Below are 23,499 nucleotides of genomic sequence, written 5' to 3'. Positions count from 1 at the left end.
TGTTGTCCTACTTTCTCAAAGACACAGTAGTATTCCTACAGAATGCCCTGTAATCTATTAATTTTACTCAATTTAAATAAGAATGCTGTCACAAAAAGCTACATATTGTATTATTCCATTTATATGAAATGTCCAGAACAGGCAAATCCATAGACACAGAAAGCAGAGCAGTGGCTGCCAGGGGCTGCGAGGAGGAAGGAATGGAAGCTAACTGCTAGTGGGTATGGGATCTCTTTTTGGGTGATGAAAATGTTCTGGAATTAGTGGCTGGTTGCACAACCTTGTGAATATAATAAAAACCGCAGAACTGTACCGTTTAAAAAGGTGAACTGTATCTCAAAAAAAAAAAAAAAGGAATGTCTAGAAGAAATCAAGAAAGTATTTGCGTATGTTTCTCAACAATGAAGTCTACAATACCTATACAAAGATTTACTGGTTTCAACACACATGTACACTGTACTTAAAATATGGGCTTCCCTGGTGGCGCAGTGGTTGAGAGTCTGCCTGCTGATGCAGGGGACACGGGTTCGTGCCCCGGTCTGGGAAGATCCCACATGCCGCAGAGCGGCTGGGCCCATGTGCCATGGCCGTTGAGCCTGCGCGTCCGGAGCCTGTGCTCCGCAACGGGAGAGGCCACAACAGTGAGAGGCCCACATACCGCAAAAATAAATAAATAAATAAATAAAATTTTAAAAAACAAAAAGCTCTACACTTATTAAGTAAGCTACAGCAATTAAAAGGTGAGATACTGGCAAAGAGACAATGAAACAGACTAAGATCCGAGACACAGACCCAAGTCGATACGGGAATTTGGCATGTAACAGAAGAATCACTGCAGATGAGTGAAGAAAGGATAGAATATTTAAAGAATGGTACTGGGACAACTGTTTATCCATATAGAAAAAAAATTAGATCCTCACCATGTAATATAGCAGCTCCAGGTGGATTAAAGACCAGATATAAAAAGTAAAACGTAAAAAATTTTTAAGGAAAAACAAAAACATAAAACGGAAGTAGATCATTATGAACTCAAGGTGGGGAAGGATTTCTTAAACAATATATAAACAGTAAAAAACACATTGATGAATAAAAGCAACAATATTTTTTTAAAAAACCGTATACCACAAGATCACACAAACAAGTGAGAGGGCAATTCTCCAGACTGCAATGCATTAAAACAAAGCTGGGTTCTACCCTCCAACCTTCTGCCAACTTTCCTCAGTTCTTGCTATGTTCACTGGCTGTGCCTTATCATCTCATCTGAATTAGAGTAACAACTTCAAACTGCTCTTCCTGCTTTCAGAGTTGTCCACCTCCAATCTACCCTCTCTACCACTGACAGTTCTTAAAAAGAAAACAACCGTTTCCCCCCACCCCCAAATTTAATAACCTCCCATGGCTCTCCATGCCTTAGGATAAACTCCTCAAAGCAAAAGGTCTCTCTTGATTTGGCCCCTGCCTACCTGTCCAGCCTCCCCTCCTCCTGTTTCTGCTTTCCCACTTTGCCTTCCACCATTCTATCATTTCCTCTCTCATCAACCACTTAGCTTTTGTACAGATGTGTTAAAATACTCCAAGAAGCTTTCCCAGACCACCCCTCACCCACCCTCTGAAGTCCCTGATAGCATCCTACCTATACTCTACCACAGCACTAATATATCACAGAGGACCATCTTGACCTAAATGACGGGTGTGTGTGTGCGTGTAAGCGAACATGATCTCAAAACATCTGTGTAAGAAATAAGAATAAAATACTTGATTACATCCATTCTGGATACCAGCTGCTGTCTGTTAATTGCCCTCTGTAGGCTGAGACAATGTTGGGCGGAAGTTCATGCCAGCTCCTCCTTCCTTCCCATTCTGCTGCTACTACAATGGGAAGGAGACCAAAAGTTACAGCCAGGTTGTCCCCACCCCAACCTATACAGGCTCCTCTAATAAAGCACATATTTATTGAGCACCTACTACATGCCAGACATCGCACTAAGCACTAAAGTCGTAGAGATGAAAATTCAGACGTGGTTCCTGGAATTATACAGTTGCATTATTACCGGAGAGAGAAAAGCAATAAAGGGAACATGCTGGAGATGAGGCTCAGTAATACGCATTTATTCATTTCATATCGAGTACCTGTATTATGTTTAGTCCTAAGTACTAGAGATAAAAGATGAGCAAGACAGAGTCCCTGTGGACAGAAGGGACAAGTGCCCTGGATGACAAAGGAAAACATCCAAGGTTGAGGAGCTGGGGGATGTGGGACAGAGAGAGGATGCAGGGGACCTGAGACATTTCCAAGTATAGGAAATAAAAGGTCCTAACCTGTGGAAGGGAGGGGAACTCCTTTACAAAGACCTATATTAACCATCACCTAAAATGGTTAAGAACTTCCTTGGCTTCTTAGTTTCACATCTTCTAAATGATCTAGATTATATATTTCTTGATATGTTGCAAAACCAAATTACAAGAATTTGATGAAAGCACACTACATAATTCATGGGTATAAAAACAACTTACATGCCAGAGAATATGGCAAGACTGGAAGTTTATGATGAGGACATGGGACTGCTTCATCTCTGAAACCCAGCCAACTACAGTGGCTAGCACATTATCAATAAACAGATTGATCACAAACAGAAAGGAGTATTGCAGTAAGGAGCCACAGGATTAGATTAACAATGTGAGTATTTTTTTTTTTTTTTTTTTTTTTTTTTTTGCGGTACGCGGGCCTCTCACTGTTGTGGCCTCTCCCGTTGTGGAGCACAGGCTCCGGACGCGCAGGCCCAGCGGCCATGGCTCACGGGCCCAGCCGCTCCGCGGCACGTGGGATCCTCCCGGACCGGGGCACGAACCCGTGTCCCCTGCATCGGCAGGCGGACTCCCAACCACTGCACCACCAGGGAAGCCCACAATGTGAGTATTTTAACATGAGCTCATAATTGTTAAGTAACTAGTGTTACTGAAATACCACAGGTGTTTGTTAGCAGCATGCATTTAGAACTGACTGTACAGATTTACTTTTTCCCTCCTAAAAAGATCATGAATAAAGCTGGGAAGTAGCTGCACAAAACCAAACAAGCAGCAGGTAATCAGGTCACTAAGAGGAAACAGAACAAAATGAAATTTCCCCCTATTATTTTTAAACTTTTTCAAAAGTTTAGTATGTAATCTTACTATATATTTTATCAAGTAACCTTTTCATCAGAATTAGAGTAGAAGATATTTTATTAAGTGCTGGAAATTCAGAGTATAAACACATCACAAAAAAAGAGTCACTGGCTGACAAGAAATGTATTTACCTAACCATATTTAATTCGAAGCTCACTACCATGAATCTAATAATTCTACAGGCATACATAAACTATTAACAGGGACTTCCCTAGTGGTTCAGTGGTTAAGACTCCGCCTTCCAATGCAGGGGGCATGGGTTCGATCCCTGGTTAGAGAATTAAGGTCCCACATGCTGCAAGGTGTGGTCAAAAAAAAAAAAAAAACACATTTAAACTATTAACATATTAGGGTTCATATTTTCCAAAACAGTAGTTATATTATGAAATGACGCTCTTTCGTTCAGTGTATAAAAATGCAATCATTACTAATGGGATTAAGAGAAACTGTCACATTATCACTGTTGAGCATAACACATGATAAGAAGAATATAAAACTCTAATGAGTTTCTAATAAAATGACTTCCCTTTTTTGAATCATTTATAGCCTAATACAAAACCTGTACTAAACACAAAATCAGTTTATATTAGAATGCCAACCTGTATTTGAGGCAACTTTGAGTAACTTCAGCATTCAGAGAATTGCCAAATGTGTTCAGATTTCTGAAGTTCATATTTATCTTTAATTTCCAAAGCAAAGGGTAGCAGTGCCTCTTTGGTCATGGAAAAACCAACCAGCCAACAAAACAAAACTATTTCACTTCTAGCAAAGGTACTGGGTACTTTTATGTTTTGCTCACTGCTGTAACCCTAATCCCCCAGTACTGTAAGGGAATGAAAAAGGCTGTTAAATGAATACAGGAATGGCAGAAAAGACAAGCGGAAATTAGAACCGCTATTTTACTGAATGCTCATTTCCATCCAAGTAATGAAGACAGAAGAAAATGTGTTTTGGCTCTCAAACTACAGTCAAAAGTACAGCCCCAAATCACAGCATTAGTATATGCTGTAACAGGACTTCAACTCCATAATCTAAAATTATGCAGATAATTTCAGTGTGGACCTCATCAAATCTCTGTGTTGTTATACTAATCTCTAAAATTACTAACATTTCCCAAGAGCCAGATATGAGTTACCAAATCAAATTTGGTTTTTAGTATCTGGACTTTACATAACCCACTGATCAAGAAGTGATCCAAAACTCAAATATATGACTGAGAATCAGACTAGGAAGGCAACACACTTATCAATGAGTTCGCACTCTTAAACAACGTTTTTGAACCCTGGCACTACTAACACTTGTTGAGGAAGGCTGTCATGAGCATTCAAGATGTTTAGCAGCGGGCTTCCCTGGTGGCGCAGTGGTTGGGAGTCCGCCTGCCGATGCAGGGGACACGGGTTCGTGCCCCGGTCCGGGAGGATCCCACATGCCGCGGAGCGGCTGGGCCCGTGAGCCATGGCTGCTGAGCCTGCGCGTCCGGAGCCTGTGCTCCGCTACGGGAGAGGCCACAACAGTGAGAGGCCCGCGTACCGCAAAAAAAAAAAAAAAAAAAGATATTTAGCAGCATCCTGGCCTCTACGCACTAGATGCCAGTAGTACCACCTGCCAGTAATAATAAAGGATGTCTCTAGACATTGCCAAATGTTCCCTGGAGGGCAAAATCACCCTAGGGTTGAGAACTACTGCCCTAAAAGGATGTTCACCAAAATGGAAATGCTTACTATAGTCTGTTCTCTCTTGCTTTGCCTTTTACTTCTCTGTAGATTCTATAATGAACATATAAAAATGTTAATATGTCTCTTCAAAAGAAAAAATACAATTCATTAATTACAAATCAAGAAAATGCTCATATTTATTCGGCTTCTATCCTATTTTTCAATGACTAATACACACAGATGTTTTCCTGAATATGCCATATTTCTGAGTATTCAAAAGGTTAAACAAAAGAACCTGCAACAACTCAGAATAGATCCAGATTTTAATCTGTATAAGAATCTCTCTAAAATTTCAAACAAAAAATACTTTAAACATGTTTCAAGTAAAATAATATAATTTACTGAGGACTTACAATGTGATGTTCCAAGTGCTTTACAAGTATTATCTCATTTAATCGTCAGAAAACTCCTGCAAAATGGATACTAGTATCTCCATTTTACAGATGGGGAAACTGAAAGACAGACAGGTTAGGTGGCCTGTCCAAGGTCACACATAAAGTAAGGGGTAGAGCCAGGAGTCAAATCCAGGCAGTCTTGCTTCATGACTTGCACCCTTTACCACATGCTACACTGTCACTGACCACTGAACCACTTTTCTGTCATGTCTGTATTAATTCAGAAAGGCAACCATTACTGCTTCAGAAAACATCCCTACAATTAACAAAGCCAGCATCTTCAACTTGTAAAGAGGCTGTGATGGACAGAATAATGACCCCCCACCAAATACCCACATCCTAATCCCTAGAACCCGTGAACATGTTACCTGATGTGGCAAAAGGGACTTTGCAGATCTGATTAAGTCAAGGATCTTACAATGGAGAGATTATTCTGGATTATCCAGGTGGGCCCAGTATAATCACTAGGATACTTACAAGAGAAAAAGGGATGGAGAAGAGTCAGAGAGAGATCTGAAGATGCTCTGCGCTGGCTTTGAATATAAGAGGAAGGGGACCGTAAGCCAGGGAACGCAGGCACCTACAGAAGGTGGAAAAGGCAGGGAACAGATTCTCCTCGAGAACCTCCAGAAGGAATGCAGCCCTGCTCATACCTAGATCTTAGCCCAGAGAGACCCATGTTGGCCTTATAACATCCAGAACTATAAGATAATAAATTTGTATTGTTTAAAATTTTGCTGTGTTTAAGCCACTAAGTTTGACATCATTTGTTAGAGAGGCAAAAGGAAACTAATATAGAGTCTTCTCTAACAGCATTTCTAAACACTCCCTTGTCTTCATTAGTTCTAGTAACATCCCTATAGAACCTAGGACAGGAAGGAGGAGAATTCCCTTAGCTTCCTTAACCTAAGATGTGGGGAACGTGAAACAGAAAGAGCACTTTTTTTCTTTTTTTTTTTTGCAGTACACGGGCCTCTCACTGTTGTGGCCTCTCCCGTTGCGGAGCACAGGCTCCCGACGCGCAGGCTCAGCGGCCATGGCTCACAGACCCAGCCGCTCCGCGGCATGTGGGATCTTCCTGGACCAGGGCACGAACCCGTGTCCTCTGCATCAGCAGGCGGACTCTCAACCACTATGTCACCAGGGAAGCCCCAGAAAGAGCACTTTTAAAGGTCTTACCCCATGACAACATGAATAGTCCTATCTATGGCTACAAATATGCTAATGTGGCCTACAACCTGTCCCTGGACAGCCAGGAAAGCCATCAGCCTGCAATTGCTCAGAGGACGCTGCTGTCACCTTTTACGCTGCAGAAGAGAAGTACGTGATTTCTTCCCGTTTTGTTGGCAGTCACTCCTGCTTTCTATGCTCTGGAGTTAACTTTCATTCTAGTTGGAGATGTGATACAAACAGCGATGTGGCAGCAAAGCCAACACCACGCATGACACAATAACGTTATGGGTCCTTTTATTACTAAAATACTCACTGTATCTTTCCATTTCTGACAACTAAAATCTCTGGGCCACACTGGATTCTGTGGCTGATTTTCACAAAAATATGTGGTGGGTGTGGAGAAAACTCGCAGTAGTAAAGACAGCACTATGGTTAATAACCATTTTTTAAAGTCTGTTAATTTAAACATATAATAGCCACAGTTAATAAAGAAAAGCCCCTTGCAGCCATCCCAAAGAACTCTACTGAGTCAACATTTTTTATAATGAATAACCTCTAACTGGAAGTTTATTTTGTAAAGGTGAATAATGTATAAGTTCCCTAAATAAAAAGACTGATTCATATCTCAAAACATTAACTATTTACGACTATGTATAGGAATAGATGAGTAAAAATAAAACCCTTTCCACACTTATCATGTTGGCATTTAAATATCAGAAATTAAATGACCTAATTTACTGCATGAGAACATTTGATCTCTGACTACTCACAGATAACTCAAACCACTATCAGTTAAATACCGCTTTTATCAGGTAAAGTGCCTATGTCTGCTACACAGTGATGTCCATTCATAGATGACAAGTCAAAACAACACACTGGAAAACTAGGATTTGGCAGTTCTCTCTGTTCTGACCAATGGCATACAAATAAATGACTTCGAGTAAATCCCTTAATCTCTAAAAGGTTACAAAATGAGGCTGAATACTCAAAAACCGATGATGGCAATATTTTCTCATTTGTTTTTCCATTTTGTCAACTCTATGATTTTTTAAATAAATTTATTTATTTATTTTTGGCTGCGTTGGCTCTCTGTTGCTGCGCGTGGGCTTTCTCTAGTTGTGGCGAGCGAGAGCTACTCTTCATTGCGGTGCGCGGGCTTCTCATTGCGGCGGCTTCTCTTGTTGCAGAACACGGGCTCTAGTCATGTGGGCTTTGGTAGTTGTGGCACGTGGGCTCAGTAGTTGTGGCTCGCTGGCTCTAGAGCGCAGGGTCAGTAGTTGTGGCGCATGGGCTTAGTTGCTCCACGGCATGTGGGATCTTCCTGGACCAGGGTTCGAACCCGTGTCCCCTGCATTGGCAGGTGGATTCTTAACCACTGCGCCACCAGGGAGGTCCCAACTTTATGATGTTTTATGTGGAGAGCATTTATTTAGTACATATGTGCATGCCTGGACAAAAGTTTGTCTATTTTTAAAGTAAGAGTTCCCACAGAAATGTTTCTATACAGACTCATTCTAAACTAATCGCCATAAATTACCCATATCAACACTACCAAGATAATCAAAAGCCGGGCCTCACCTTGCCTGTTCCCAGACTCTAAGTGGTTTGTTATTCCAGATATATATCTAATTCCTCACAAAGTCCTTTTTTTGTTTTGTTTGTGACACAGTTCATTACTGAACACCAACTATGTACCAGGCCCTATTCTAGATCCTGGGAAATCAAAGGAAATATGATTCTGATCTCATAGAGCTTAAATAAACATGAAAATTTCAGAAAACGATAAGCTACTATAAAACAGGGTAATAGGACACAGTGACTGGGGGTCTGGATTGTTATAAAACGGACGAATGGAATCCAAACCAGGAACTAATCATATAGAAAGATTAGAGGAAGCCACGTGAAGAGGTGATCATCAGACATATCTTTTATTTCCTTTCAAGTTCTCTTTGTTTCAGAGGCTTCTGAGATTATAGTAAAAATATTTAAATAATAGTCAAGCATTCCAAGTAATATAAAAAGTTTAAGATTTCCACATTATTTAACCATAACTACTCTAAAGTACTACTGAAATGAAATCATTTCGTTGGTCAGCAGTAGTCTGTTAATAACTGCGTTGATTAAAAGAGTTTTTAAAAATACTTTTATATTTTAAAAAAAGGGCTTCCCTGGTGGCGCAGTGGTTGAGAGTCCGCCTGCCGATGCAGGGGACGTGGGTTCGTGCCCCGGTCTAGGAAGGTCCCACATGCCGCGGAGCGGCTGGGCCCATGAGCCATGGCCGCTGACCCTGCGCATCCGGAGGCTGTGCTCCGCAACGGGAGAGGCCACAACAGTGAGAGGCCTGCGTACCGGGCCTCTCTTAAATATTTTAAAAATATTTAAAATTTGTATATTTTAAAACAATAATCAAATAACTATTACTAAGTTGTTTCCTGTGAATGGATTTATTCATTATCTAAGAGAGTAAGCATTTGGAAAAATGAGATTTTAAAGTCCCAACCCCACAAAAACACAACAAAAGTAATCACAAGAGCAAACAATGTGAAAATGTCCACTTCTACTTAATTCTTTCCCTTCACTAATAATATCTAAATCTGTGCTAATCACACGTGGCTACTGAATTGTAAACAAATTAAAATTAAATAAAAAATTCAGTTCTCAAGTACACTAGCCACATTTCAAGTGTTCAAAATCCACACATGGTGGGTGGCTACTATACAGGACAGCACAGACACAGGGTATTTCCATCACTGCAGAAAATTCTCTTGGTCAGTGCTGATGTAAATCATTTCTCAAATTTGACCCAAACAAAAACATCCTAAGAAAGCTTATAAAAATAAGGTTAATTATAAACTTTTTAAAGAAATTGGTGAATAGTACCGTATAACTAGACAGAAATCACATATGAGGAAATTTAGCAGACACGTATGCAAGAATAAAATAAGAGTAAGATAAATCGGGGACAAGGAAAAATGCGCTCTGACATTGGTCTTGCAGTCATGAGTCTTGAGTTTTAGCTGTGAGTCTGCCTCTCTGAAGAGATAGACATATTTGGGCTTCTGTTTATAGCCCATAATAGAGGTTAAATCAGGTGATCCGATCACCTGAAATGACCCCAAACAATGGGAAAGTGAGCTGTGATTCCTCCTAGTCACCAGTACATAAATGTAGGGGTTGGATTTGCATTCTGACAAGAACATATGCGATTTTAAAAATTAACTTTAATGTCTTACCTACCCTCTGAACATTATTTAAAGATGTTCGTTATTTGCAATAGCAAACAATTATATGAAATTCACAACCAACACCTATTTGCCTAAATAAGATTGTAGGGGGTAAAGCATGACCACCATATTTCTTTCTACAAAATTCTCTAAGTAATCAAGGTGTATTAGAGAAGTAGCACCTTTTCTTATCATTTTTAATTTTCCTTAGTTTATACCACTAGTAATAGAGTAATACTATTGTTAAAACATAACAGTACTACTAATCTGTTTAACTCTAGTATCATCACCCCAAATATATTCTGAAATTTTCATTTAATAATTTTCCACTAAAATTGTGTTAAGAGAAAGATGATGGTCAAGGACATGAAAATATCCTGTATAAGGGAGTGACCTATGTGAAATGAAACACAATTAAACACCAAAAAAACCCCTGTCACTAAATACAGTCACACAATTTTCACTTGACTATGATTCTATTAAGTTACACAACATTTTAGGTTGCTTTGTAGTTCTTTTTTTCTGACTAAACCACATTACTTATTGAACTGCCTTGTACCAATAGAAAACTTACTAATAAAACATGCAATTTCCCTTATCTATTTGGTTTAACCTCAAAGTCTTCACTTTGTTCTTGACCACACCCAGCAACAACAGACATGGTATTATGACTGGAAGAAAATTCACATTAAATTATTTTCCAATCCCTTACATCAAGGGACTGGCTCACAGTGAAATTTATGACAAACTAAGTAACTTATATCAGTCATCTTGTTCCATTCACTATGAAATCTAGTAAACTAACAAGTTCATCCACATATTTTCCTTCCTCTTTCCCTAACAAATTTTTAAATTACAGAAAACAGGTTTGAGATTGTTCAAATTTTACTTTCTTTTACCATATCAAGGCAAGGTATCACAGAAATTATAATGTAGTTTTTAAAGTACTAAGCAATTAATTTATCATAATATCTAAAATGATAATTTACTAAGTTTATTTTTCCTATAAAGACCAGGGGTTTTTCTTCTTTTTTTTTTTTTGGGTCATCAGGTTTATCACTTTAGTATTTTAGGTTCAATTATATTCAACATTTCATTTTTAAAATAAACAATAAAAGAACATAAGGAACTTCATACTATATTCAAATTTTACATTATCACCTATTTGCTTAATCAGAACATGAAGCGTTGGTGAAGCTATAGCCATCATGCTTTTGTAATAACAACAGTGGAAGTAAATTTGGACTGGAAAGTTAACTTCATGTTCCTACTTGTAACAGCATGAATTCTCTTTACCAACTGAGAAACACCCATATAACCCATGCAAAGATTCTGCTCAAGCACTAACTAAGATTCAACTTTTAACTTCTATAAAAGTGAGTTTAGGCCAACTGATTCACATCTTCATTGATGAAACATTCGACTAAAGACTAACTCATTTTGCATATGCTATTATTCTTATATTTTTTTAAAAGTCATTTATTATCAGCTACATGCCTGGTCCAGTTCTAGGCACACTCTAGCACTTCTAGTTTAGATCTCTATAATTGCAAAAAGTAGTCATTTTCATCTCCAATTCAGAGGTAAGAATACTGAGCCCCAGTGGTAGAGGTACGGTGGGAATAAGAACTCGGGTCTCCCTGACACTTGCCCTACACTCCACTGCCCATCGAGTTAAAAAAAAAAAAGTTTTGTTAAATGGCTTAAAGCAAACAGAACAACTTTCAGGGTGAAGGTCAGTTAGAGCAAAGCAAACCTCTCAATAAAAAGAAAGCCATACATTTTATACAATAAGTTTGCTATAGTTAACTACATAGGTATAGCATACTTTCCATAGACATTTCCTAATATAAGGTGCTTCTGAATAAAATCTGAATGAAAAGAAAGGTATTTTATTTTATTTTATTTTATTTTTTTGCGGTACGCGGGTGTCTCACTGTTGTGGGCTCTCCCATTGCAGAGCACAGGCTCTGGACGCGCAGGCCCAGTGGCCATGGCTCACGGGCCCAGCTGCTCCACGGCATGCGGGATCCTCGCGGACCGGGGCACAAACCCGCATCCCCTGCATCGGCAGGCGGACTCCCAACCACTGCGCCACCAGGGAAGCCCAAAAGAAAGGTATTTTAAACCACATACAACGCTTTCTCAATAAAGGCATCGTGACTGAACGGAAAGATAATTTTATAATTCAAAAAATCTACCTCATCCTTTGTTTTATAAGCTTAAACTTTGTCATGTTTTCTTAACACAAGAATATGAGCATCTTGTTTTCATAGATGACTTTTAAAATCTCCATAAATTGATATAAAGTATATATCATCAATTACAACTCAATAAGGCTGGAAATAAAATTTTTCAAAATAAGTGATAGGAATTATAAAGAAAAAATGTATCACACAAACTGCTGCATTCTTGTATACCTGTACTACACTTTAAAAACCACAAATAAATGCAGTTTTTTAAAACAAAGCCTTTCTGATATTGCTAGGAGTTTAAATTGGTTCAAACCTTGCTGGAAATGTTCTAAAATCGACTGTGGTGATGGTGCACAATTCTATGAATATACTGAAAAACACTGCATTGTACATTTTAAATGGGTAACTTGTACGGTATGTGAATTATTTCTCAACGAAACTGTTATTTAAAAAAAAACCTTTCTGGAGAAAATATTGGAAATATGTGTGAAAAACTTTTGTAATGTTCAGACCTGTTAAGTAATTCTACTTTTAGGAATTTATTGTAATCAAATCATTACAGTCATACAACTTTTTAAATATGTAAGAATGTTCATCAAATTTTATCTAAAAATTGCAAACTGCCTAAAACGCCATCAACAGAATAATGGTAAATAGATATGGCACAACCATACAATGAAATTATATATCAGTTTAAAAAATCACATTCTCAAAAAAATTTATTTCGCAATAAAGCAGGTTATAAAATAATATTATATACTATTCCAATTTGTAAAAAAAAAATACAGGTATGCATAAGAAAAACACTGGAAAGATACAGAACAAAATGTTAACTGTAGTTGTTTCCAGTTGGTAGGATTTCAGGTGATTTTAACCTTCTTTATATCTCACTGGTGTTCAATTTCTCTACAGTAAACTACCCTTTCATAACTTAAACATAATAAATGTTATTTTAAAACTACCAGCCACTTTGGAAAGTACAAATTTTCCATTAAAAATTAAAAACTAATAGTGCTGGGGGTAGTGGTGGTGGTGGGATGAATTGGGAGATTGGGAATGACATGTATACACTAATATGTATTAAATAGATAACTAATAAGAACCTGCTGTATAAAAATAAATTAAATTTAAAAAAAGATTCTATAAGAAAAAACCTAATAGGGCTATCAGCATTTCTTAGGGGTACTGTGTGTGTGGACCTATATGCATATGGATGTAATACCTTAATTAAGACCTTAACCTCAACACCCTAATTCTATGACACAATAAAATAAATTCTAATGATCAAGGCTAAATTGTACAGGTGATAACAACACAGAAAGCATGAGATGATCAAAAGTATATTAACCCTACTTCATATACAAAGCCAAATTACCTACTTTAGGTTTAAAAAACTATTACATTAAATTATGTGTGTTTCCACATCTAGGAAAACTCAACATATACAGTCATTTCAAGATTTAAAATAATTATTTCTCATCCTTGCAGGAGAAAAAAATAGCAAGGGATGTATTTAACCTTCACCCAGAATAAAAAAGAACAACATTCTATTGGAATTTTAGGTGAAGCATAGCATGAAGTTTCTCACCACAATCAAATATGAAATACCATATTGCAAGGTATTTGGATCCAGCAGAGATCAAGAAAAACACAGACAGCTTAAAGTAACAAAATTATAATAGCCAAATAAAGGCTTTAATTTATGTATGCAGATGTGTTATTAAAATGTCCTTCTTAAAGTCCACATTGCAGAGTTTTATGCAAATAATCTGTATTCATCAGGTAGTCAGAGGGGAAAAATAATTTAACTTTGGGACTTCCCTGGTGGCGTGGTGGTTAAGAATCCACCTGCCAATGCAGGGGACACGGGTTCGAGCCCTGGTCCGGGAAGATCCCACATGCCACAGAGCAACTAAGCCCATGCGTCACAACTACTTAGCCTGCGCTCTAGAGCCTGTGAGCCACAACTACTGAGGCCGTACACCACAACTACGGAAGCCCGCGTGCCTAGTGCCCGTGCTCCGCAACAAGAGAAGCCACCGCAATAAGAAGCCCATGCACCACAACAAAGAGTAGCCCCCACTCTCCACAACAAGAGAAAGCCCACGCGCAGCAATGAAGACCCAACGCAGCCAAAAATGAACAAATAAATAAATAATAAATTTTTTTAAAATTCTCAAAAAAATTCAACTGTTTTCTGCTATCAAAATCCTCCAAAGTCAACATTTAACTTTTCCATACATATAAGAAAATATGTCTAGAAAGTCAGGGAAGCACATTAAAGTAGGTTTCTCCAGTTAAAAAAGAAATCTGGTTCACCTAGCCAAGATGCAGACAAGGTAAGAATCAAGAGGCGCCAAGGATGGAAGAGTCAACATAGATTGCCACTGTTCAGGTTAATACTTTTTCTAATGGTTACATTAATGTGAAAGCAAGAGAGTCAAACTAGTTTTTGTAAATAAGATACTTAAGTTAGGTATCAGGCACAGATACAGGCAAATCTGACATTTCCTAAGCAAAAGCCATTCTTAGAGTCTGCACATAAATCTAAAACCAGTAGTCACTGAATCCTACCAAAAACTGCATCAGAGATGAACTCTGAAGAAACAGCTTTATGCAACATGGCATGATTCTTGTAGGATTCAGCATTACTTTTTGTTTCACATTCATTAGTAAAGCACCAAGATTTCAAATGACTAAATGACTACACTAAATGTTAGGAAACTTTTTTTAATTGCCTAGATAACCCTTTTGATAACAACAAATAAAAACTGGCGATTCAGTTTTTACCTGTGCTGACTCCTCATGGTTATTAATTTTTCAGCTTTCTTTTCAGCACAGTGTTATCCCTCAAGTCCAACTACCACCAAGACAATACCACTTAAACCAATGAGACTGTCTCTGCAGCTTTTCTTACAGGGCATATTACCTGGGTGGTGACTACATGATGTTTGTTTTCTAATTATTTGTTTATACCGTACATTTAGGTTTTACGCTTTTATCTTTATATGTCATGTTTTACAAAAGTCTTTAAAATGCACTTTAAAAAGTCTTTGCTTGTTTGTTTGTTTTTTATGTACAGCTTTCTTAAGACTCCACAGCTAAGAGATGTGAGTAACACAAGACTCACTAGACACAATACCGTCTTGGCTACAGCCAAAATGCCAGTAGGCAAGCCTCCACATGAGATTTCCTAATCTTTTGAATCTCAAATAAATTTGATAAACTAAATTTTATTTTACCCACAAAATCCCAGGAAGCCACACATTTCTTAAATTTAAAATACCTACTTATTTAAATTGAGTTAAATAATTATTGTGCTTTCCAACTTCACACACACACACACACACACACACACACACACACACACAAGTTATTGTGCTGGAATTCTATCAAACATCTCAGAAGATATCACGTAAAACAAAGTATTATTAGATAATAATATTCATATATGTATATGGTTAAAATGGAAACTATATGAATATAAATTTGTAAAATTTTCCTATTCACTCTCTCAATATAGTTCTAAATCTAGATGAAAGAGGGAACATAGTAGAAAAAAGAATTCTCATTGTAGATCAGTCAATGATAACACAGATTCACATTTAAAATTTAAGAATAAGCCAAGAATCATTTATCAAAGAGCTTTTCAAATGCAAAATTTTGTCAATAAGCAGATGTACTTTAGAAGTAACAAAACACATCTATCTAGTAAAAACTGAACATTCTCTAAATCACAAAATTTTAAATATGCCTTTTTCCTTCTTTTCATGCCACCCTGTACTAGCACAACATAATACATAAGTGTTTAAAAGTACTTATTAAGTACTTAGTAAGGTCAACAATAAAAACAAAATGAAAAACCTCTGAGTATTTAAAAAATGTGTTAGGTAGTCGTAGTATAATCAGTTTCTTAAATTTATCTTTATTTATATTTATTAAAAGATTAGCCTGCAGAAATAAAGCTCACCATTCATTTAAAAACTCAAATGCGGGCTTCCCTGGTGGCGCGGTGGTTGAGAGTCTGCCTGCCAATGCAGGGGACACGGGTTCGTGCCCCGGTCCGGGAAGATCCCACATGCCGCGGAGCGGCTAGGCCTGTGAGCTATAGCCGCTGAGCCTGTGCGTCCGGAGCCTGTGCTCCGCAACGGGAGAGGCCACAAACAGTGAGAGGCCCGCGTACCGCAAAAAAAAAAAAAAAAAAAAAAACTCAAATGCTGGACATGTTATTTATTAACACATGAATAAATCATCTTAGTTGCTCTTTCAAAAAATAATAGACTCCTATTTTTTTTTTGGTAAAACTAAAAACAGCAATGCACCAAAATAGATTTTATGGATAGATACCAAATTCTAAACCTTTTTAAAGCTTTAATGATTTTAATTTTTTAAGTGTCTAAAACAGACTTTTTGTTTTAAAGGAATTCAATGAATAAGTATCCACGGTTACGAATTTTCTTCTTGATAGTAAAAAATAATTAAAAATAATCAGTGATGCCTAAGATTTTTTTAAAACTTGTTTTCAATTAGGTATTCTTTCCAAGTTCTTTTCCAGGACCATGATAGACCTCTTATTTTTTTATTTCATTGATAATTTTGTTAAAACAGGAAAAATTCTGCCAAAACCACTTCATTACCCAAAATACAAACTTCAAGACACCTGGACAAGAGTCATTTATGCATGTAAAATTATTTTGTATAAACGCTATATGTACAACATGGTGAACAAAGTATGGAAAAAGAGAAGCAAGAGCCTTTACCTCACTGCAACTTAATCCCCTTGTGCTCATTATACTAACCATGCCTAACCTTGAGTATTCCCCCTCACCTTGAGCTTTCACAGAATGCACAAATACTTCCACAATAATAAAGTAATGTGATGTGGTATAAAGAGTCAAGTGACAGGTTTTTCACCAAAGCCTTGGACTTAACTTCTCTGGTCTCAGTGATTTCTCTTGTAAAATAAAGTAGTTGGACTATATCTCTTCTATTTAAATAGGCTGTTAGGAACTTAATTCAGGCCCTGCTACATTACTTGTAATAGCAAAAACTTGTTAACAACTTAATGTTAATATTAATCAATATTTCAAACAATGGAATACTATATGACCCTTAAAAAAAAGAAAGCTGTAGGTCCATATGTGCTTGTTTGAAAGGATGTCCCAGGTAGCCTACTAAAACAAAAAAGCAAAATGCAAACTGTGTGATAGAATTTGTATGTATTTTAAGACAGATGTACGTACATACGTACAGAAATTTTCTAGGACACCCAAGAAACTTCAAAATGGTTGTCAGTGGAGAACAGAGTGTTAACTTTTTTTTAAACCTCTTATAGTCTTTTATAATATTTCAAAAAAAATTAAATAATGAACGTGTATTATTTTTATGAATCTTTACAAGAAGATAAAAGTAAAGGTCTGCTGATCAGGTTTTATAATTAGAAAAGACCTGGGTTTGTATACTGGCTTTGCTGTTTACCATCTGTGTGTTATTAAGGTGTTTAACCTCAGTCTCTCCATCTGTAAAAAAGGAGTTAACAGTACTAACCCTCCCACAACTGTTGAGAGGATGAAGGGAAATCATCCATATAAGACATTTAGCGCAGCACACTGTTAGAGGACAACAGCTATTAGTAGCCATTACTAGGCTTATTATAAATATTATTATAAATTCCAGAAATGGAGTGTCTTTTAGAATCAGACAACTGACTAAAGACTTTGACAATTCATTCAAGGATGACCAATCTCAAAGGCAACCAATTTCCTTTACCCCAAACTCATTCAATCTGATCAGTATAAAAAAGGGCATATCTATTAACTTAAAGTTAAAAAAAAAAAAAAGCTATCACAGGTAGCAGGTGAGCTGATGAGAGACATGGTAATCAGAGCACAGTCTGGGTTTTAATTAAGTATCAACTAACTAGAGTAGCCTTCTTCATTACATGTGGATACCTAGCCAGGAGCCAGAATACTCATGACAACTGGGCAGGTGACATTTATCTTTACAAAATGCCGAATATCTAGGAATAAACTTTTTTTTTTAAAGTAATTCAAGCTTTCAAGAGTCTTTTCTTATTTTAATATACAACAATTTCTCATTTTCCTAAAAATTTATGGCAAATTAATTACAAATAACATGTCAATCAAGTGAGAGATATAAAAATGAAATCTCCATAAAAATAAATCCCAGAAAAGCATACTGAATGGATTTTTTGAGTGGAACTTTTTCTCATAAGATTTTTAAAAATTCAGGCTGAATATTATCAAATCAAAATAAGTTGTATATCTGACCTCTATACTAAAAGTGCTCTCCCAAAGTAACACTCTAACAATATTCAATTTAATTTTGCCAGCAGACCAAGAACACATCCTAAAATTCTATATAACAACTTGAAAGGATGAGGAATTAGGATAGATTAAATCAATATGTAGCACAACTGGTTTGAGTCCATCATATTACAATTTTAACAGGCCTTCCTGGTATTAGAGAACAGTTTCAATACCAATATGACGGATTAAAGTTTGGATTCTCCCAATTACAATAATAAAACAAAAACAAAAGGTCACAAACATTTAATCCTTTTCAATATGAAAATAAAATAGGCTCCACTTAGTTCAGCTCCTGTAAGTTTGTTAGTATTTAAAGCTTTAGAATAGTAACTATTTCAAATCACATTAAGTAGGTACACTTGAATACATTTGAGAGTTACTGTAGCTTTCCTGAGAGTGACCTGAAGTTCCCACCAAAAAATCCTGGCACCTGAATGACGCTCTGAGCTCTGCATGCCTGCTTCATAGATCACTGCACTGTGCTGAACTGACATTTGGAGATTGTACCGGGCAATTGTATGAAAGCAAAGAGAAAGGATGGAAGAGAGTTTATTTTAAAAAAGAAAACACTTCTTAACACACCCATCACCTATAAGCAAGAGCCATCAGAAACACCATTTTAAAATACACACATTTCTAATTTTCCAACACGCAAACTACAGCAAGCAGATAATGTACCACAGCAGACCTTCCTACCCCTCCTCTCCCCTCACACAGTGCTTTGCCGAGAGCACAAGCCCAAGTAAAATAACCGAGGCAATTTCCTTGTTTACTTAAAGAATTGCAGAAAACATGTTGACTGCTTCTGAGGCTTCTGAAACAAATGAATTCTCAACATTTAAAAGCCTTTTCATGATCATGTTTGAAATAAGAGTAGTAAGGATTCCTTCAGCTAGTAAAAAATATAGTTTTAACTTTATTAAAGGGGTTAAATTTTACACCGCAGTTCATTAGCATGCCTTGTTCGCAACCAGAAAGAAAAGGGGAAGGGGGGGGCAGCAAAACACACAAGATGGAAAACATTACTACCTCCTTTGGTGGTTATGAATAATTTTAAATAACCCCAAGATGTATGGGAAGAGTTCATGAATAGAAAGAAAGGGGGTTAACAATCTGAACTGGCCCCTTCCAGATTCATACTGATGTCGGAGAGAAGAAGGAATTTATTTACACTGCAGTGCCTGGCAGCAAACATGGCTGCCCCTGCCCCCTTTAAATCTGAATAGTCTTCACTCCTCACCAAAACCATCAAATTATGGCCATGTCTCTCTCTGTCTTGCTACCATTACACGAACACACCTCCTCCTCCCTCAAAGCACCTCAAAGCTGTAAAACCCACACCTCCCCATTTCACAACACCATAACCACTAGCTTCTCCATTATCTAGCCTTGAAAGAAAAGGCACAGAATACACACAAATATAGGAACAAAAGGCTTTCCCTTCCTAACACTTTAACAACCCCCTTCCCCTTCTTTTCCTCCCACTCTGTGACGCTTGGTCCATAGTTCTCATCCTTCTCAACATTCAGTAAATTTCCTTCCCGAGCCCGATCCTGGGTCTCCCAGTTCCTGAGTCTATTTCCTATCTTCCTATTGCATCCTGTCTCAAGCATTTCTCATCCCTTTTTCCTAATCCACCTTTTCCTCCACTTCCATTCCCCTCGTGTCTCCCTTGAGGCCCCATCTCTCCACCTAATTCTTTCTCCTTCCCCCAGACTCTCCTAGTTCCCATACTCCACCCCCAAACCTGCCTACTTCTCTGTCCGCCCAGGTCTCTAATCTCCAAACCTAACTCTTCTCCTCTCCCCCTGCCCCTCCCCCGTTCCATCTTTATCCCCGCCCCCATCCCACCTCTACTCCCAATTCCCAGCTTAGCGCCACTCCATCCCTTATCCCAATCCTACCTCTCCTGCCCCACCTCCCAATCCCCTCCACATCCCCCGCCTTGCTTCATCCTTCTAGACTCCCCTCGAACCCTTTCAGGCCACCCGCTAGTCCTCCCATCCCTGCTAAGGTCTCTCTCCCTACCCGGGTCCCATCCCTAGGTCGCCCCCTCCTCGCCGTCCCCACCTCAGCGCTTCCTTCCAGAGCGCGCGCACACAAACACACACATACACACGCATTCACTTTACCTTCACTTTGTTCCATTCTAACCCCCCGGCCGTGTCAGTACGATCACAGGAGACACACGGAGGCCCGGAGTAGGGCTGGGGTGCAGGCAGCCGCCGGGGCCGCGGGAGGAGGAGGCGGAACCAAGCTAGGCCGCATGAAATCCCCGGGCTAGATTTCCCCCGCGCCGGACGCCTCTGCCATGGCGGCCGGCACCGAGGAGGGCCACGGCCAGGCCGGGCCGGGCGCGCAGCAAGAGGAGGAAGACTGCGGGCGGTGGGGTGGGCAGCGGAGCCGGAGGGATGGGGGTCGCCGCGCAGCTGCAGCTGCCAGAGACCAGCCCGTGGCTGGCGGCCGGGCTGGGGCAGCAGGGTCGTCGTCGGGGCTCGACTCGGCCTCGCACGCCTCTCCGCGGCGACCAGTGGACAGTCCCCCTCCGCCTCCACCTCCGTCTTGGTCGCCGCCGCCGCCCGCTCCCGCCGCCACAGGCACCGCCACCGCCGCCGCCGCCGCCGCCGCCGCGCACAAAGCCCCCCCCACCCCGACTCTCGGGGCGCCGCCGCCGCCAAATCCTCAGCCGCTCATTGGCCGCTGGCCGCGGCGCCTGCCGGGAAATGCAGTCCGGGGCTCGGGGCGCAGTGGGCTAAAGGAGGAAGAAGCCAGTCGGCGGGCGGAAAGGAGGGGCTGGGGGAGAGCCTGAAACGCCAGCGGCCCGGCGGGGTCTCGACTGGAAGTGAGACCGCAGGCGATAAAGGCGGAGAGACAGAAAGGCACGACGCGGAGGAAAGTGAAAAACAAAACAAAACTAGAAGGCAGGATAGAGGTTGGGCCTGGGAGGCGAAAGTGTGCATGTGCGTGTTCTTTGATGCTTCTAACAGCACATGTCAATCACCTGGTGGGACTGCTTGGGGTGACACTGCGATGCCCTCCCTAGACCTTAGAAATCCCCTACAAACGGGCGCCCGGTTAAGATGAGCGGGAAAGGGGACAGCGATTTCTGTGCCACCCTGGTTGTCTCCCGCCCGACAGTTGTCACAGAGGAGCTCCCTGTCCCACCGGGCTCTGCGTGTGGCAGCGATTTCCGACCGGAGCCTTGGGGGACAGTCTCGGATGACAGGCTCCTCGGACGCCTCCCTGGCAGGCCCCGGGCCCCACACGCCTGCTTCCTTCTCGCCCCGCGGGCCCGAGGGCTTGTGGGTAACAGGGGGAAGGAAGGCAGAGCCTTCCGCACCCCAACCCAGAGGGACCGGCGGGCTCCCCGCCCGTCACGTGCCGGGCCCTGCGCTGCTCGCGGCTAGACCTGCGCTTTGACGGATGAGGGCGTTTGTCCCAGACAGAGCTCACGTACGCAAGAATGAGAGGACGAAGCGGGAGTCAAGATTCTCTGTAACCCTATATCCCTCCCCATCCTAGGAAATTATGTGAAACAATAGAAGGTACCAGGTACGTGACACAGTAAACTCCTCTTGCAGGAGTGGGCCGATTTGGTGATATTTCCTGGGGCCTGGTGATAATGACTTAGAACGTCGTAGCACAGACATGAAAGTACAAAGGAAACACAGGCAGCGAACAGATGAGGAAACCAATACTCCGTTCTGAGAATAATAAAGTCATATCAGCACTAGACCTTAGACTCTCCATCGACGTTACAGTGCTGTTATCTATTTGGTACCGTTACGGGCAATCCCTGCTACCTTTATCTTTAAATACCACTTAAACAGGAAATTAAAAGATTCCTACAGACCAATTATTTTCATGATTTCTAATTTTGCATTCGTTTAAAACACACACACACACACACACAACCCTGTTAATAATGCTAAGGATGATATTCAGAATTAAGCATTCCCATTACTGTTAATCATTAACTATTTCTAAATCTATGCTTGTGTGGTTCATATGCTTGTGGTACCAAAAGTTAAAGGAATCAATAAAAGCACAGTTTTGTTTTAAATGTCTTCTCCAAAGGGGGCCACACCACCTGAGCTTATTTCAAATGTTTGATTCTATCTCCTGGAAAGAGAGGTTAAATTGGTCTTTTTTTTCCCTTTCCTATGATCCTTTCTATCTTCATCCTTCTTTCCCACCTTCCTGTATTGACAAGAGTTTAAAATTAAACTTACGTGAAGTAAATGCATAGTCTCTTCCTGCATAACATACACATTGTTAATAATATTTGATTTGGAGCCGTACTTAGGGAAATGGCCATTAAAATAATAATTTACATTTTTAGCATCTAACGAGGTTCAGAGCATGTTTTCTATTCTTCATAGAAAGTGAGCAAAAATTTCATTAAGAAAGCAACCTGGGACTTCCCTGGTGGTGTAGTGGTTAAGAATCCGCCTGCCAATGCAGGGGACACAGATTTGAGCCCTGGCCAGGGAAGATCCCACATGCCGCGGAGCAACTAAGCCCATGTGCCACAACTACTGAGCCTGCGCGCCTAGAGCCCATGCTCTGCAACAAGAGAAGCCACTGCAATGAGAAGCCCATACATCACAACGAAGAGAAGCCCCTGCTCATCACAACTAGAGAAAGCCTGCGTACAGAAACAAGACCCAAAGCAGCCAAAAATAAATTTAAGAAAAGAAAATTTAAAATTTTTTCTAAAAAGAAAGCAATCTAACACAATTCTCAGGACCAAGATTAGGGAGAAAAAAACATTTTTGTTTGTCTTCTGAAGATTATATTAAGAAACGCATTACATGATAAATCACTTATCCTGAAAGTCAAAAAAATCACCCGGCCTGATAAAAGAAGGCAGACATTGTTTTGAACCAATGGATTTCAATAAGAAAGATTCTTAAACCTTCCCTTTTTAAAATGGGATTGCTGACATATGGCCATGGTAGAAAATCTAGCTCATCTTTCAAATACTGGGCTTGGAATCGTTCATCTGGTTTATGAATACTTAATGATTTTCACTGTGCCTGGTTGTAAATGAATACAATGCATGAATAAGAATATTTCCCGGCATAAAATGTCTCCCAGGGAACTGAGAAGAATATTTTTGCATCTTTTATGATCTTTTGCAGAAAAGTACATGTACATGATAGTGCAGTGATTAATTTATGAAATTAATGTGAAAATTATACCTACCTAGCCTTTTAGAGTTCAAAATTTACCATCGGGAATTTTCAGGGAAGGAAAGGTAAAGAGACTTTATAAAGCTTTGTAGATTTTGTTAACTCTCG

The 23,499-nt window shown here is 39.6% G+C and overlaps 1 protein-coding gene across 6 annotated transcripts in view; it reads right to left on the bottom strand.

Annotated features, from left to right (window-relative positions):
* NSD3 (nuclear receptor binding SET domain protein 3) overlaps nt 1-21,501 on the bottom strand; it is a 110,195-nt gene extending 88,694 nt beyond the window's left edge. For 3 of the 6 annotated variants that reach the window (XM_004284886.3, XM_033415028.2, XM_033415031.2), the window contains exon 1: nt 20,329-20,855. The gene's annotated coding sequence lies outside the window, so the exon portion shown is untranslated. Of the gene's footprint in view, nt 1-20,328; nt 20,856-21,361 lie in introns of those variants that run through there. The other 3 variants (XM_033415027.2, XM_033415030.2, XM_033415032.2) reach the window with 3 other exon arrangements.
* Nucleotides 21,502-23,499: the final 1,998 nt, after the last annotated feature.

Source organism: Orcinus orca, chromosome 21 (genome assembly GCF_937001465.1).
Source record: "Orcinus orca chromosome 21, mOrcOrc1.1, whole genome shotgun sequence".
NCBI lineage: Eukaryota > Metazoa > Chordata > Mammalia > Artiodactyla > Delphinidae > Orcinus > Orcinus orca.
This window is presented reverse-complemented; position numbering and strand designations above follow the sequence as displayed.